The 12967-nt window shown below is 44.1% G+C and overlaps 1 pseudogene across 1 annotated transcript; it reads right to left on the bottom strand.

The window, feature by feature from the left end:
• Positions 1-939: 939 nt before the first annotated feature.
• On the bottom strand, positions 940-9743 carry LOC110347247 (SH2B adapter protein 1 pseudogene; annotated as a pseudogene). The gene is made up of 2 exons (XR_015452667.1): positions 9243-9743; positions 940-2718 (listed from the first exon to the last, which is right to left on the bottom strand). The product of XR_015452667.1 is annotated as an SH2B adapter protein 1 pseudogene (transcript).
• Between the last annotated feature and the right edge of the window lie 3224 nt (positions 9744-12967).

Here is a 12967-nt window from a genome sequence, read left to right on the forward strand (position 1 = left end):
GGACACTGACATGATCTAGATTTGCTTAGATGGATAACATTTATACAAGGATCCCAGTTGACATGCCGTTAATGCTGAAATAGCTATGTCTGTGCTCATAAGCAAGTTCAGTCAGCTCGCTGGGATTCCACACCCAAATATTTGACACATATGAATTGAGTTCTCCCTGTAGAGTCCTGGCCTTGGCTCCATCAGCTGTGGTTCTCTTCTTGGATCTGAATCCCTTATCAGTCTTTACTGGCTGTAGCAGCCAATTCTTGGTAAACTGCCACAAAGAAGTCTGGGTCACTGATCTTCAACTGCCTGACAAATTCATTATCCCCCTCCTCAGCCCAGCCTTGAAACCATTGATCCCACTCAAAGACACAAGTTGATCAATTATACAGCAGTGGCTATATTTTCCTGACACTGCCCTAGCTACAAAATCCTATAGAAAACGTTCACAATGGCGACCTGACTAGTTGGCAAACCAGTGGAGAATACACTTCATCTCCTGGGAAGTGATGTAAGACATTGGAACTGGGGGAGGGGTGTGGTACATGCCTGTAATCCCAGTACTTGGGAAGCTGAGAGCAAAGGATCACCATGAGTTCGAGGCCTGTCTGGGCTATGTAGTGTCCAAGGCCAGCCTGAACCACATAATGAGACCCCGTCTCAAAACACAACAACAACAAAGCCAATGGAGGAGCTGAGCATGGTGGTGTACACCTATAATCCCAGCACTCAGGAGGCTGAGGCAAGAGGACTGCTGTGAGTTCGAGGCCATCCTGGGCAACATAGTGAGATCAAGGCCAGTCTGAACTACATAGCAAGACCCTGTCTAAAAAAAAAAAAAAGACACTGGAGGAAGGGAAGAATTGGTACTGCTGCCTGATGGAATGGCATCCAGTGATTCCAGGGACTTTCTGCTCTGCCCAAAGAATTGACCAGGACAACTAGTAAACAAGTAAATGCAATTTTTATTTAAAGTAAGAGAAGAAAAGAGAAAAAGTGAACAAAAGAAAAGAAAGAAAGAAATGAAAAGAGTGAAGAAAAGAAAAGAGTAATTATAGATACATTCCACAAGCAAAATGGGCCATTACAGAAACAGGAGGACCACAGAACAGCAAAATCACAGCAGTGGGAAGTCAATGGCCACCATCTTTTAAACACATTCAGATCTGAACTATTGGAAGTTGCTCTGCTCACATATCCTAGCCATGATTGACAGGTCACATCCTGTTGTTTGTCCTCTGTTCCAGATCTTTATAATTGACAGGTTACATCCTATCTTCCAGCCACCCTGCCATGCCCTGATCTCCTGCCTCATTTCTCCCTGGAGACATAAATCCCCATAATTCTTTATGGGTAGTTGAGGGAGTGGAGGTCTCAGTCTTCAGGTAACTACTTCCTGCTGAAAGGGACTGTAGGCCCTACCTACTGGGGATTATGTATTCCCTATCTTAGGATAACATGTCTTACACCTGTATTTATATAAGGTAACAGAAGAGGGCTTGGTGAGCCTTTCAGGAGCCTGTGGAGGCAAAGATGGATCTTAGATAGGACTCTACTTATCTGTAGTTGAAGTCAAACTGGGATCTTGCTTTTTGAAGAGGCGTTCAGATCTTCCAGAGCTTCACAGGAGTCTTAGTCCTGTGAAAATTTAAATGATCATTTTCCCATGTAAGGTTTTTATAGCTTGTCACTATATTCCTTTAAGAAGGACCAGAATGGTTCTTCAGGAACTGGGAATAAGGCTATGGTCTTGAGGGGCTACAAGGCTGCCCTACTTGCCTCCCTATCAGCCATTCCTTACAATATATGACAGTGACCTCCCTGGGAACATAAACTACCTCTAGAAGTTGAGCTAGCAAGGTCTTCTTTTTTGGACTGCTGTATAGGCATGAAGGTGGAAGACAAATTGGGGTAACATTGATCTCCCTCACATACTTCTGCATGGCTCCTGGCCTGTTCCCAGCTCTGTTGTTGTTTGGTGGGTACATATCGGACAAGGACAACACCACTGGATCCACTAGGATCCAGAGGGATGGGGTGTACTCGGAAATGATTGAGCATGTCAAAAATGGACAAGAACCACAGATGCTGGACCCAGCACTCACCATTTTCATTCAATGACAAGCACAGATGCTTGGCCCTGCCCTCAAAGTTGAAAGTGAGGACATATTCTCCCTCCCTCGTCTCACTATTACGAACCAGGAAGACACCATGGGAGCTGGGGCCTCCTTCTAGTACTAACTGAGTGGCCTTGAGTCTTGAGAGCATTCCATGGAACCAAGGGCATCCTGAGAGAGGATAAACTGTCCCTGCCAGGAAGCCCTCCTCAATGGGGAGGTGAAGGGGTATCTCTGAGGGAAGTAGTTCCATTGAGTTATGATGGGAAGTGGCAAGGGTGGAAGAACTTGGGGAAGTGGAGAGACACAAAACATACAGAGACACAAAAGCCTGAACATAAGGGACTTCAGCCCACTTTCCATGCTTTTTGCAGAATCGATCTAACTGTAAAATAGTATTATAATCTAAACTGCCATTCTGTACCCATATCTTGCCATTTTCTAGTTGGTAGTGGACCCAAACTGTATTGCAATAGTAGATGAGTTGTTTCTTCTTCAGATTGGCAGGGTCAAATCTTTCCCAATGTTGAAGGATACAGCCTAATGGTGAGATTGCTGGGATCTGCGAGGTGCTTTTCAGGATATTTCCCATGATGTGTCTCAAGGCCTAGGGAGAGAGAAAATTAGGTCTGGGGTCCTTCAGAGAATGTCTCCTGCAGAAGGACAAGACCCATTGGGTACACAAGGCATCCCTTGTGATACCCAAAGTACTTTCTAGGTGGATGTCTCTGCTCAAAACGCTAGTGATCAGCAGGAATGCCTTCCTGGATGAGTAGAGCCCCCCGGGGGTCCTCTCAGCCTTGGGATTCTCCATACCATGGCCCACTAACTCCTTAGGGAGAAAGGTGGAGTCCAAGGGGCTCCCTTAGTCACTTGAAAAACAATAGATCAAGGTGAAGCCACCGTAGGGCTTTCCTACCTCTCTGGGAAATGGTATCCTTTACATTCACTATGGTAGTTTGTTTAGAGCACCAGAGGTTACCTGAATATTGAGAGGATCTAAATCAAGTCCCATATTTATTTTTTAAAGCAAAAGCTTTAACTCCTATTTGTAAGATGTAGCTTTAAAGAGATTACAGTCGTAGCTGCTTAATTTAGAGGTCTGGACTTCTAAACAATGAAAGCCTCTAACACCAAGGTAAAGACAATAAAACAAAGTTTAATAAACTGTTGATTAACATAGATATGATTACACAGAAGAAGGAGAAAGTATAAAAATATATCACCAAATTAAAAGAGTGCTGACCCTGAAATCTAGTACTGAGAAGTCCCATATACAGCTTTCAGGGTTTTGACTGGGAAGGGACTGGGCAGAGCATCCCTTTCATGGATGAGACTTTAAAGTCCTCTTACCAGTAAGGCCCCTTAAACAGCAGTTGAGACAAAAGTGGCAGTGTCCCAACTGTGTGCATGACCAAGAATAAAGAGTTTGCAATCTTCGGGAGCTGGCCAGATGCCTAAAGGCTGCACACATCTGTACCGTCTGGATAGGTGCTTCAGGGAGAGAATGTCACTGAGAGCAATCCAGGCTCACAGGGAGTTCTACTCATGTCAAGATGTTCTGGCAGGCATCTTGACAATTCATCTTTAGACCAAGACACTGTTATGAACAGGAAAGAACTTTTTATATTTAATTTTAATCTTTTATAAGGGCAAAAGGAAAAAATGCTGAGAAGACTTATAATCCATGTCTATTCACAAGACTACAAGAATAATATCATATTTTGGGGCCAGAAATTTAGCTCAGTGGCATGTGCCAGCCTGGCAAGTGCAAAGTCCTGAGTTTGAGCCTCAGTACAAAAATATCATATTTTTAATCCCCTTTTTGTATCTCAGATTGTAGGAATTTAACAAATGCAGTGGTCAAATCCCAAGCCTTTTCAAACTCAGCAGTTTAATGCTGCTGGCATGAGACTGTTCTTTTGTACTAGAATCAGTGGCACTGCCTTGAGCACCAAACTCAACTGCCCTGCCCCCTGAGATCAACTATGATCAGTCAGTCTCCAAGACACACTTGTGGTTTGCTAGTCATCACTTGACCAAAACTGTCATCATTTTCCTTTTAGTGACTCTCCCAACCAGGGGAGAAGTGGCAGGGACAGGGGCAATGTCAGCCTCAGAATCTGGCTAGCACTGGACAATTGTGAGCATATATACTCATACTTTTTAAAGATAGAAAGTTTTTAACTGAAATAATTCAGCATGGGCTACTACAACAGAAGAACATGAAGGCCATTTGGAAATGAAGAAGCATGTCTGTAACAACCTCAGTCTTGAGGTTGAAAGACCTAAATATTCAGAGAGGAGAGCAGGTGCAGAAAAGTCCAGACCAAAAAAAAAAAGGCATATCCATTACTCTTGCCCAAGGATATGTCCAGCAGGAAGTGGTAGGGGACTTTGTGTAGTAGATTCTCAGGGGCAAAAGTTAACCAGACTGGGTCCCTTGTTGGTCAACATCTGGCTCATTGGACTCCTTCACAAAACAGGTGTATGGCATCGGTTTTAGCCACAACTCCTCTTTGATAATCTCAGCAATTCTGTCAGACTCTGGAAGACTGTGGTCTGAAAACCAGGTGAAAAAGTTGCAGATGAGGTCTTGGCTTTTGCAAATGAACAACTGGGGGTTTTGTCCCCTATGCCTTATGATTGGAGTGGAAAGAGACTCCACTTAGCTGGAGGATTTGATCTCATTTTTCTTGACGATCAGCTTGTTTCTGAAGTAGGGGTTTCTTTAAACTTGAACTTACAGCCAGTTTTAGGAAATCTAAGTTCCTTTATCTTTAAATTAGTTATATACCTTAAAACAAGTTTGTATCTTGCCCCCAATCATTATGGACAGCTGAGGTGGTTTCTAAAGGCAGTCTTCCAGAAGCCCAGGATATAGTGAATGATGTAGTTTCTTTGCTGTAAGTAGTGTCGATGCATCCACCCAAACTTTTGTTCCAGCTGTTGGAAGGCCCTGTCGGTCTGAGCATTTACAGTGTCCAGTTCCAGTTGAATCGTATGGTGATTCATATTTAGGGGTCAGGACCTGGCCTCCTTCCCTTCAAACACTAGTTATGAACATTCAGGAGCACTCTTCAATGCAAAGTGCCTTAAGAAAGAGGATTCTGTAGTACTAGTGATATAACTGATCAGGGAACCTGGGATACTATTTTTAGTGATCGGATTCAGTCAGGTAATGGTAGTTTGTTTCTCCTTTGGTATTTCCTCCAGCAGCTACCTGATCTGTTCATGGAAGAGTTTGCAGATTTTTGTGTAGCCCCCTCCTGTGAGATGCAGGAAATCAAATATGTCGTGGCAAGAGATGGCATTGTCTGAGTGCATGAATCCCCCATCTGTAGCCAGGAGCTGCGTGTTGGCAAGCTGCAGCAGAGAAACTTTGAGAAAGTGGTTCACCTTGGCATTCTTTTGCATCAGAGGATGGGGCTTCACATCTCAAGGTAATAAACCCAAAACAGATATCCCTCATTTAACAAGCTACCTGATTAACTACTGTTCAGACTTATGACTAGCACACATAGTTCTGACTTACCACCCGGCGCTCAGACTTACAACCCACATTCGAACTTATGACACAGGAACATGACCAGCAGTACAGCCTTATGGTGGCTTTTTCTACAGTACTGTACTATAATTTTTGCTGATCATACTGTACACCACAATACTATAGTTTTATGTTGTTATACATTACTGCCTGTAAGTTATGCAAATAAAAGCAAAATCATCAAGTTGGAGTTTCCTTTGACCATTTATTTGTTCTGATATTGTAATGTACATACTATATACAATTCCTCATTTAGTGACCGATTCATTCAAAGAACATAACTCGGTCGTTAAACAAAGAATGTCTTCCAATGATTTTTGGTTTGTAGCTGCCTTGTGTTGGTATTCAACCACCAGGTCTTTAAGATTAATTTCAGGAACATTACACTTAGAGTAGAGGTATCTAAACCAATTCACAGCATGATGTAGCTTGCTCTGGACTTCCCCGTAGGTTGCAGAAGTGTCAACATTATACTTAGCTACCTTGCTGCCATCTCTCTTACTGCCAAATCACATCTCTTTTAACGTTGTTTCCAGAAATTGTGACATACTTCAAGTTATCTTTGTGAGAAATAACATCTTCTGAGAAACTCTCTTGGCTGTTCAGCTTGGTCAATAAACCACTGAAATCATCCACATATCCCCTCAGGTTTTCAAGTTACTGTTCTGATTGCTGTAGCCAGTGCTCAAATGCACCATAATTGATGCTAACATCAATTTTCTAATTTTTTCCTGCAGAGAGTATGTCAACTTCATTTTTTCTCCAACTTGGCCAATGTGGTATCATAATGTTCTTTCAGCTCCTTCATGCTCTTTTGCAGTTTTTCTTGTTCCTCAGAAGATAGTGGTCCTGCTTCTCAAGCAAAGAAATGATCTTCTCATGTTGGGCCCTTAATCTTTTAGTATTGGTGGTTCAGATTCTCTTCAGTGGTTCCAACATGTTTATCAACATCAGCTGTTTGGTGTCCAATTAGGCAGTTTTTAGTTTGGTTGAGATCACATATACTTGGAGTTTTTCTTTGTATTGCTGTTGATGATCTGCCATTTTGTGTGGGGGGGGGGGTTTTTTTTGTTTGTTTTCCTATATGGTATTTGGATCTCCTGAGGTTTCTGATTCTTTGTTATTTCAGAGATTCACTAAATAATAAATTATAACTTTGAAGAGTTTTCATTTTTAAATTTCTTTTTCATCTGTCATATTGTCTCCATGTTTAATCAAAAAAAGCTGTATGAGGGCCAGGGATTTAACTCAGTGGTTCTGCTGCCTTCCTCAAAAGTGCAAGGACCCGAGTTAGATCCCTGGTATCGAAGAAAAAGAAGCTATATGATTTGAAGTGCTTCAGATAATTGTTTCTTCTTGGTTGATAATGTCTCACTAGAAATCTTTTGCTTAGAGAAAGGAGATTTTTCCAGCCTTCTCTCCATTTCTCAATGTAACTTTCTGGCTTTTTAAAAAACATGCTCTTTCATTTCTCCTTCTCTATGATTTTGAACACACAAATCATCTCTCTCCAAGGGAGTTTGGATCTGTCTAATCAACTTATTTTCACAGTTTTGTTTTGTTTTTTTACTGAAGTCTAATGTTTCTAACTTCAGAGATGTACAGCTTATAAACTGATTTCTCTTGCATTCTTTCTGTAGATGTAAGAAGTTCTTGATAATACCGTTTACATATATTAACTTCTTTTTCCAGTTGTATTATATCTCAGCAGAAAATATCTGGGATTCCTGGCTATTTTCTAGAAAATCTTCAAACCAAGATTGCAGATTACTCAGAACTTGATGGTGTTCTCCAGGTAACACCGAAGCCCTGTTGCTAGCTCAAATTCTATGGGTTTCATTGATGAGCTAATGCCAGGGTGCTATACTGTTCATGTTTATGTGAGACTCATATCAAAGAGTCAAGACATTTTGATAGTTGCTCAATTTTATTTGCAAACTCAACTGCTTCTTTGTTTGGTGGAGAACAGTGAAGCACACAGGTGGGGCCGTAGCCTCATTCCTAGTAAGTCTTAACAATCTCTCAGCACAATGAGAGTTGTTCTTGAGCACAGCTACCCTTTCTCCGGCAGGATGAAAGTCTGGCGGCACACTGGGCAACTGTGGGCAGGAACGTAGCTTTGCAGGCACCTCTTGCACAAAGTGTGCAGACAGGGAGAACCTTGGGGTTCTCCTACCGTCCCGATCTGGTGCACCACTTAGGCCCTCACCCCACAGCTTGGGTGTCTCGCAGTTGGGCGGACTCAGCACCCAGCACTGTCCTCAACTTGTTGCTGGGCGGCTTTCCCCTGGCCCACGCCGGCTTGTGTGGCCCAAAACCTCCAGCGCCACTTGTCCTTGGTCAACGCAGGAGTTGCGGCTCAACGCTGTGCCGAATCAGGTCCTGGTCTGTCAGGCACCGCGGCCCTCTGCTCCGGTGGCAGCGGGCAGACAGAAGACTGATTCACTCCTTGGCGCTCCCTCTCAGAGAAAGGACGGCGGAAATGTCACTTTTCTAAGGCAAGGGTTAGCCGAAATCGGCCTCGGGCCAGTGGTCCGGTCAGCTGCAGGGAGCACCAAGGAAGAAAGGAGGGAGGGACAGTTCCGCGCTTTGGGCCCCGCCCACCCCTTGGGAAAATGGTGGGAACAACCCCCTTCCCCGGAGGAATCGGCCGGAGCTGCAGGCGGAAGGCGGCTGTGACCTTCCCGGCCGTGGCGGGCCCCCGGCCAACACTCTCACGCGGGCACCCGCAGCTGCAGGCCGAGCCGCTCTTCCGGGCCCTCTGACCCCCGCTTTCCCCTGGCCATTCCATCCTGGCTGCCGTGGGTCTCAGGGCGCCCGCAGCTGAGGGGTGGCGGTGCGGAGTGGCTCCTGGGCCGTGGGTGCCGCGGGCTGCAGCCGCGGGGGATGCGCGCTCTTTCTCCCACTCCGCCAGCCTGTGGCGCCTCAGTGCCCTGCTCCGGCCTCACCACTCCAGGCCCTGCGGCCCCACTGCGAGCAGTGGCATAGTCTCTGCGAGCTCCGGGAGGAGGTGGCGCTCAGCAACGCTGCGGGACACGGGGCCGAAGTGCCTCCTAGTCTCTTCTCCCGGGCTCCGGAGGGCTCAATCGAGGAGCCGCAGCACCCATGAGACAGCGGGCGTACCGCTAAGGCCGGTCCCCAGAAGCTCCAGATCCCCAGGGCTAGGTCCACGCGTGCTGACTCGGGCCTGAGCAGCAAGTGCCGGCAAGCCACTGGCGGGCCCAGCATTGTCCAGCTGGGTCAGGTCCTCCCCTACGCGCCTTAGGGGCCTAGCGTTTGGGCTCCCCAGGCTGAGGTCGGGCGATAAAGGGGCCACCTCTTGTCTTCTTCCCGGGAGTGACTCTTCCCTGAGCCCAGCAGGCAGAGGGCACGGGGAGCAGCATGGGCCTGGCTGCGCTGTCCGAGGGCGAACTCCCGGTCCTGACCCCCTTGACCTTTTCCGCCTCAGGGCGCTCGCTGACGCCCAGGGCTTGTTCCCCAGCCCTGCACAGACACAGACAGACGGAAACCCTTTCTCTGCTTGGCTCGTAGGCGGGGGCCGAACCAAAGGGCCTGCACAGACTCCTGGCCCTGTAGGGTCTTACCTTTGGGCTCCGTTAGGTCCCAGCTCTGTTATTCTAGCTTTAGCCCGCCAAAAACTGCTTCCAGATGGCGCGGTGTCCGGTGATTCCAGGCTTTTTCTGTCCCGCCCAAAGAATTGGTTGGGACAACTGCTGAACAGGTAAACACAACTTTTTATTTAAAGCAAAGGTAGAAAAGGGAGGAAGTGAAGAAAAGAGAAGGGAAAAAAAAGTGAAGAAAAAGAAGAACAAGAAGAGATGCGTCCCGCAAGCAGGATGAGCCACTGCAGAAACGGGAACTGCGGAACAGCAAGATCTCAATGGCGGGAAGTCAGCGGCCGCAGTCTTTTATATGCCTTCAGATCCGGTCAGTCGGAAGTTGCTCTGCCCAGGTATCAGTGGCTTGACAGGTCGTATCTTGTTTAGCCTCTGTTCCGGATATTTGTTAGTTGATAGGTTACACCCTGTCTTCCAGCCACCCTGCCATGCCCTAATCTTTTGCCACAGTACTGAGGTTAAGGGAGAAGGGACGGATCGGGCATTAAAGACAAAGATGATTCCTGTGGCACCCTAACCTTTCCTCTCAGAGAGCACCCTGATCCGGTTTGGTGATGCATGCCTGTAATCCCAGCATTTGGGAGGCTGAGGCATTGTTTTTCTTCTTTACGAACTAACATTCATGTTTTTTGTCCTTTTTTTCTGTTTATTTCATTTTTCTTAACTTTTAATGATCTTTGCATAGTACTAAATTAATTAAAGTTGGTAGTCACTGATTAACCCTCTTAGTGCGAAGCACTGTACTAAGTGCTATCTATGTATTTTTATCTTGTCAATAGTTTATCTCCTCAACAACTTATGACGTAGCATTATTATGCCCTTTTCTAGACAAGAAACGTAGAGCAAAAAGGAATTAAGTAACTTGTCCCAGGGGACATAGTAAGCGATGAAGGTAGGATTAGGAAGGTAGTCTGCCAGCTCCAAAACCTGCTGACTTGTTAATGAAGGTTTTATATCCTCTGTATTAACCCTTCTGTGTGTCATGCCAGTTGCAAATGTTTTCCCAGTCCGTTCTTTGCCCTTTAATTTCATGTATCTTGTTTCCTTATTGTAGATTATATATACTTTTATAAATTCAAATAGTTTTCTTTATGAAAGAAACCATATATTTGCTATATACATAGGAGGCAATATAAGAAACTAGTTTTTTTTTGTTTTGGTTTTTTTTGGGGGGGGGGTTGGTACCAGGGATCAAACTCGGGTCCTTGCGCTTGCACAGCAGGCAGCGAAACCACTGAGCTAAATCCCCGGCCCTATAAGAAACTAGTTAACAGAACTCTTTGGAGTCCACTTGCTTGAATTCATGTCTTGACTTTACAACATACTAGCATGGGCAAGTTCTCACCCTCTCTGTGCCTCACATTTCACCCTTTTATTTATTTCTTTATTTATTCTGGTTTGTTTTTTTTTTTTGAGACACATCTCACTATGTAGCCCAGGCTGATCTCAAACTAGAGATCCTTTTGCCTCAGCCTTAGGAGTTCTGGGAGTACAGGCATGTACCAACATACTCTGCTATATTCTACCTCCCTTTTTGTTGTTGTTTTTTGTTTTTTGAGACAGGGTTTTGCTATGTAGTTCAGGCTGTCATTGAGCTCACTGTATAGACTAGGCTGGCCTCGAACTCAAGCCAGTTCTCTTGCCTCAGCCTGCTGAGTGCTGGGATTACAGGCATGTACCACCACACTTGACTATTCTACCCCTTTAAAATGAAGACAATTACAGTGCCTCCTTCACAAAGCGTTGTGACAAATAAAATAATTCATGAAAAACTTTTAAAGTGATGCCTATACATGGTTATTAATTAATGCTAGTTGTTATTATAGGATGCTTAAAATTCTTCCTCATATAAATTAGAGAAATGATTGCCTAAATTTTTTGTTGGTAATTTCATTATTTCATTCTTTACTTGTAACTCTTTAATCCAACTGAAATTTATTCTTCCATAGAAGATATTTTATGTTTATCCTCAGCTTCTGTTTTTAATTACCTATCCTTTACCTCCTTTACCATTGATTTGAAATGCTAGTTTTTTCATACTTCCTACTATAAGCTATTTTTTTTTTTTTTTTTTTTTTTTTTGCGGTACTGGGGATTGAACTCAGGACCTTGTGCCTGTCAGGCAAGCGCAGCACCACTGAGCTACATCCCCAGCCCCTATGTGCTAAATTTTTATGTGTAAGAATTTCTTGGTGGGCCAGGGATGTAGCTCAGTGGTTCTGCCACCTGCCTCAAAAGCACAAGGTCCCGAGTTCAATCCCCGGTACCAAAAACAAAAAAGAATTCCTTGGTGCTGTGGGTGTAGCTCAGTGGTAGAATGCACTGGAGATTGAACCTAAGGTCTTCACACTGAGCTAGCTACACACCCTGCTTTTTATTTATTTATTTATTTATCTATTTTGAGGCAGAGTTCCCTAAGTCACTGAGTTGTCCAGGGTGGCTTGAATTTGTGATCCTCCTGCATCAGCCTCTCAGAATCCAAAATGTTTTCCTTATTTAAAGGGGGGGGAGGCTGGGGCTGTAACTCAGCGGTAGATTGTGCACTTAGCATGCACAAAGCCCTGGGTTCAATCTTCACCTCTAAGAAAAGAAATTGAAAAGGGATAGTCTGAACAGTGCTCACAGTTTTTTCTTGTTGTATAATGTGTATAATATAATATAGAACAAACATCTCTATGCCTTAGTGGAGTGTCATACTCCTTTCTAAGTTTAGATCTACTAAAACATTTTCTTTTGTGGATGTTCAATCTCATGAAATATCTCTGAGAATCCTTCAGTGTGAAGGCTTTTGCTGCCATTGCTTCCTCTGGGACATCCTTTTATTACAGCTACTTTCCTGATTAATGTAAATATAAAGTCACTTTTACTAAATTCCTCTGGCTACATATGTATGGTCTCTCATGACAGCAGAGTCAACATTACCATGATCACTATTTCTAAGGCTCGATTTGTGGGCCAGGGATTTAGCTCAGTGGCACCACGCCTGCCTCAAAAGCACAAGGTTCTGAGTTTAATCCTGGGTACCGGAAAAAAAAAAGACTCCATTTATCTTCAATTTTCATTTAACTTCCAAGATTATCATTTTTCATTTCTTTGTTCCCTTTCATTTTATTGACCAAATCTCTCTTTTGATTATGTGCTTTTTTAAAATGTCATGTGGTTTGGGCCGGGGATTTAGCTCATGGTTTTGCCACCTGCTGCGCAAGCACAAGGACCTGAGTTCGATCCCCGGTACCAAAAAAAAAAAAAAAATGTCATGTGGTTTATCACTGGGAGGCAAGGAAACAGCCATACCCTTTGCACTCTGTGTATAAACTGAATAAAAGATCTACTACAACAACTGCCGACAGACTTTGGGAGAGGTGGTAGCTCCTCAAAATTGATTTTAACAATATTTGATAGTATTATTGTTGCTTTTTTTTTATACCGGAGATCGAACTCAGTACCTTGCACTTGCAAGGCAGGCACAGCACCACTGAGTTAAATCCCCAACCCATATTCTTGTTGCTTTTATGGAAGAGAGAATTTTTGGAAGACATACAAGTATACTCCATCATTTTTATGAGTCAATTGTTCCTTTTGCTTCTAAATTTGTTAGAAAGGAAAGTTTTTAAAAGATTTAAATGAAACACAAACTCCACTTTTCAATAGCCTCAAAGACTTCATAGCTATTACTATGGTGTTCTTCCTGC

This window comes from Heterocephalus glaber, unplaced genomic scaffold (genome assembly GCF_053883595.1).
Source record: "Heterocephalus glaber isolate CG9 unplaced genomic scaffold, H.glaber_assembly_v1.0 deba00001451, whole genome shotgun sequence".
NCBI lineage: Eukaryota > Metazoa > Chordata > Mammalia > Rodentia > Bathyergidae > Heterocephalus > Heterocephalus glaber.